The 4,830-nt window shown below is 44.6% G+C and overlaps 1 non-coding gene across 1 annotated transcript; it reads right to left on the bottom strand.

The window, feature by feature from the left end:
- On the bottom strand, positions 1-104 carry LOC130978706 (small nucleolar RNA R71). The gene has a single exon (XR_009086324.1). It is a non-coding gene; the product is annotated as a small nucleolar RNA R71 (small nucleolar RNA).
- Positions 105-4,830: the final 4,726 nt, after the last annotated feature.

Here is a 4,830-nt window from a genome sequence, read left to right as displayed (position 1 = left end):
AGGCTTCGATCTGAGGTTCAGACTTTTAGACAACAAGATGGTGAAACTCTCTACGAGGCATGGGAGAGGTTCAAGGATTTGACAAGGAAATGCCCACCAGACATGTTCCATGACTGGGTGCAATTGCATATTTTCTATGATGGACTTTCTTATGAATCAAGGAAGGCTGTAGACCATTCATCAGGAGGTTCATTGAATAGGAAAAAGACTGTGGAAGAAGCCATTGAAGTGATTGAGACAGTGGCTGAGAATGAGTACTACTATGCTTCAGAGAGACACAACACTAAGGGAGTCATAGAGCTGAACCATGTTGATACAATTCTAGCCCAAAACAAGGTGTTTGCCAAGCAACTAGCAGAGCTCACCAGAAAATTAGAAACAAATCAAGTGGCTGCAATACACACACAAGATCAAGAGGAGGTAAGCACTGAAGGAGGTGATTGGGAAGAGGCCAACTATGTGGGAAATCAACAAAGGCAACCATATGATCCACATTCCAACACTTACAACCCAGGCTGGAAAAACCACCCAAACTTTGGGTGGGGAAACCAGCAAACCCAACCACAAAACCACAAACCTTACAACCCCAACCAACATAACAATTCCACATACCAAAACTCCAACCAAAGATCATACCAAGCCACACAAAATACTTACTCCCAACCACCATATCATGGCCAAAATAATCAACCTGCCCAACCTAATCCGAACCAACAATTTCAAGATCAATTAAACAGGATAGAAGGAATGCTTGCAAACATGGGTCAGGACATAAGTGAGTTGAAAAGCTTTAGGGATGATGTGAGATCTACCTTAAGGAACCATGGTGAAAAACTCAAGAGGATGGAGTCTCGAGTAGGAGAGCTATCTCAGCAGGCCCCCAAGTCAACTGCAGTGTTCCCTAGTGACACAGAAAAGAATCCTAAAGGGGAACAAAAGGGAGTGAGATGGGAAGAATGCAAGGCCATCACCATATTGAAGGAAGTCTCAGAAGAAGAAGGAATCAGACCCTCAGAACAGGAGCCAGAAATCTTGAAGGAAGGTGTGGAAGAAGCTAAGCAGGAAAGTGAAACTGAGCAAGCCAAGGAACTGCAAAATAAAGGCATGCTGGAAACATACCAACCAAAAGCACCATTTCCTCAGAGGTTAGGAGGAGGTGAAAAAGGGAAAACATATTCAAGGTTTTTAGAGACATTTAAGTCTCTCCATATCAATATTCCCTTTCTTGAGATTCTCCAGCAGATGCCTACACATATCAAGTATTTGAAGGAATTGCTGAGCAAGAAAAGAGTTTTGAAGGGAGGACAAACTGTAATAATGAACAAAGAATGCAGTGCCCTCATCAAGAAGGACATAGTCTCTAAGAAAACAGACCCAGGAAGTTTTCATATCCCCTGCATCATAGGGGAAACAAAAATTGACAGAGGATTCTGTGATCTAGGAGCTAGCATAAATGTGATGCCTCTGACTCTTATGAAGAGGCTACAACTGAATGAGGTGAGATCCACTGATGTAATCATATAACTGGCTGACAAAACTCAGAAGTAAGCTGAATGGGTAGTTGAGAATGTGCTGGTGAAAGTGGGAAATTATTTCTTCCCCACAGACTTTGTCATTTTGGACATGGAGGAAAGCTACGTACACCCTATCATTCTGGGAAGGCCATTTCTAGCCACTGCTAGAGCGCTCATAGATGTAGAACAAGGAGAGATAATTTTGAGAATACATGATGAACAGCTCATTTTCAATGTTTTCAAACCTGCATCTGAGCCTGAACCAGAACCTGAAAAGCCTAAGGATGATAGTAGCCATCTGTGTTTGGAGGAAAGCAACCCAGCAGCTGAAACTCTGAAACAGTCCTTGGAAGGTGTTCCGGGGGTTACCTGAAACGTGTAGCTCGGTCGTCTGGAGAGGCCCGAGGTGGGGGTTCAGGGACCCGAGCTTGATATGCAGAGTGGTTGGTGGTTGTACCTGCAATGACACTCCGATGCTTAAGTTAGCATGGGTCCAAGCAGATATGTGTAGATGTGGAATGAATGCCATACCTGGGTGCTCCAGTGTATTTATAGTAGTTGGCCGTGATCTTCCCTGGATAAGATATTCTTATCTTATCTTATCTTTATCTTTCGGGAGTTTTATCCCTATCTTTGTGGAACCGCCTTTGCTAGGCCTTTTCGGCCTTTAGGCTTGGGCTGCGTTCCTTTTGATGGGCCTTCCTTTGATTTATTCGTCCGAGGTCCAACCTTTAGGCGTGAGCTTTAGGACGAGGTCGGACCTTTTGTGAACTGACCGAGTTTGGGGGAGCCCGGTCAGGGTATGAACAGTGCCCCTGCCCGAGTTCGTCCTTTTTGGGAGGTCGAGCTCGGGCATAGTAGTTTTTCAAATTTCAAAAATGGCCGTTCCTGCATTTATTGCATTTTACCGTTTTTCCTCGATTTCCGTTCGGGCTCTGTGAAGGCTTTATTTATTTGCCCCTTTCATCCTTTTCTGCATTTTGTTTTTCGTTATCCTTTTTCGAGTACTGCTTCTTCTTTCTCTTTGCTCTGCTTCCCCGAATCTCTCCGTGTGCCTTTCTGGGGCTTCTTCTGCGCCGCCGTTTCGTTCTCCTTGCTTCGGAGCTCTTCGCCTTTGTTTTCTTTCTTCCAGGTTTGTTCCCATGTTTCTCTCTTCTTGTGATCATATGCTTCTTGTTTTTTGTGTGGCTCTCGTTTTGTTTCTTTATGCCTGGGTTGCCCCAAAAAGAGGCGCCGCCATTGCTTGTTGTTTGTGTATGGGGGGGGGGCTCTTTTTTGTTCTCTGGTATTTTTGCTCCGGGTTGCCGCATTTTCTTCGTTGGGTTTTTGTTTCTTTGTTTTTGCTGAATGGGTTTTTTCGCTGTCTGCTTTATGTGATTTTTGCTTTGCTGTTGTATTCTTCCTTGTAGGTAAGAATTTTATGTCTCGAAAGGTGTTCCGAGGGTTACCTGAAACTGTAGGTCGATCTCGGACGAGATCTTCTGTACTGGTCGGAGCTGTTGCGTCCGACTTGTTGGACTGGTTGCACTGCTGATCCTTCGTCACCGGAGGGTGGGGGGTACCTGCAAGAGACTCCGATGCTTAAGTTAGCATGGGTATTAAACAGGTTTTATGTGGAATCAGAGTATGAGTTATACCTGGGTGCTCCAGTGTATTTATAATGGTGAGATGTGGCCTCCTGTGGATAAGATAAGTTAGTTATCTTATCTTATCTTTATCTTATCTTTTAAGTGAGGTCATCTTATCTTCAAGGGAACCGCCTTTATCTTTCTGTGCTTTAGCTGTCTTTAGATTTGGGCTGTGTTCCTTCGTTTTGGGCCTGCTTTAGGCTCCTTTGGCGAGTTGGCCGAGCTCTTTGAGAAGAGGTCGGGCATTTAGCCGAGCTCTTTGAGAAGAGGTCGGGCATTTAGCCGAGCTCTTTGAGAAGAGGTCGGGCATTTAGCCGAGCTCTAGAAGAGGTCGGATAGTCTGACCTGAAGAGGTCGGTCGGCTTGTCGCTAAACATCCCGGGTCGGACAGGTTGACCCAGGGTATGAACAGTGCCCCTGCTTGAGTTCGATCTTTCCATGAGATCATGCTTTTCAGAGCTTCGGTCTCTTTGGAAGTCGTGCTCGAGCATCTGTCTGGCTTTGATTCTTCATTGCGCTTCATTGCTTTGAAATCTTTTGCAGATTTTCTAGAGGTTTGGTACTTCACAGTCCGTCCTCTTTTGAGTAGTAGTGTGGGTTTTCTACCCTTGCCTTCTGGATCACGCCTTGCTTTTGTGTTGACAACCCTCTGCTTTGGTGAAGTTATCCTTGCGGCTTGATATCCGGACTCTTAGTGACTTGTCTGATGACTTTTTAGTGTTCTTTGTATAGAACCTTTTTAGTCTCGGATGACGTACGTAGCCCTGTTTGAGATTGTGCCTTCTTTGAGTGGAGTTGTATCCCTTTTAGCTAAGCACTTTTGAGCCTTAAGGTTTTTTTCTTAACCTTTTGGCTTGTTCTTTTTTGAGATTGTATTTGCGCCTCTTCTTAGCTGACGTCGACCTGTACGACTTTGCCCCTGCTTGAGTTCGATCTTTCCGTGAGATCGTGCTCTCTTTGGGGGAAGTCGTACTCAAGCATCCTGACTTTGGTCGATCTTGAGTAGTTTTATCTTGTGCGAGTTTGGCATTGCCTTTTTAGTTTGTTTGAGAGGTCTTTTCAGCCTTCTTCCGACTTGTTTGTCTTCACTGTTCGGGCTTTTTAGTCATAATCCAACAACTTTTTAGGTATAGTTCCTGATGGGAAACCTTTTATAGTCTGTTTGGATGACTTTTTAGCGCCGTTTGATTTGTGCTTTTGCCTTTTAAGTAGTGTCTTTTTTCAAGACTTCGTACCTTTTAGCAAAGCATTCCTGGCATTCCTCTGGCCATTGCGAGATGTCTTTGTCCCCTTTGTGGATCTTTGTAGAGTGTTGGTATTTTGTTGTCCGACCTCTTTTGATCACTGCCGGTTTTGTCCACTTCCTGCTTGGTTGAGGTGGTCCTTGGGGCTAACTTGTCCGACAACTTTTTAGTGTTCTTTGGTAGAACCTTTTTAGTTGGTCTGAACAATTTTGATAGCCTTGTCATGGAGCCGTGGCTTTTTGGGCAAAGCTATGTCCCTTTTAGCGCACGCTTTTCGTTGGTCCAATTTCTCGTGTCGACGAGCTGTAGCTTTCGTTGGTCCGACTTCTTGTCGGTCCAAGCTGTTGCTTTGGGCCGACTTCTTCATGTCGGTCGCTTCTAAGTTATTTCTAGTAATCCTCTTTATTGGACCTCTGTCAGGTCTCTTTCAGGGATTACTTTTTA

The sequence above is a fragment of the Arachis stenosperma genome, chromosome 4 (assembly GCF_014773155.1).
Source record: "Arachis stenosperma cultivar V10309 chromosome 4, arast.V10309.gnm1.PFL2, whole genome shotgun sequence".
In the NCBI taxonomy this organism is placed as follows: domain Eukaryota; kingdom Viridiplantae; phylum Streptophyta; class Magnoliopsida; order Fabales; family Fabaceae; genus Arachis; species Arachis stenosperma.
The sequence above is the reverse complement of the archived record's forward strand: the minus strand, read 5'-3'. Positions and strand labels throughout refer to the sequence as shown.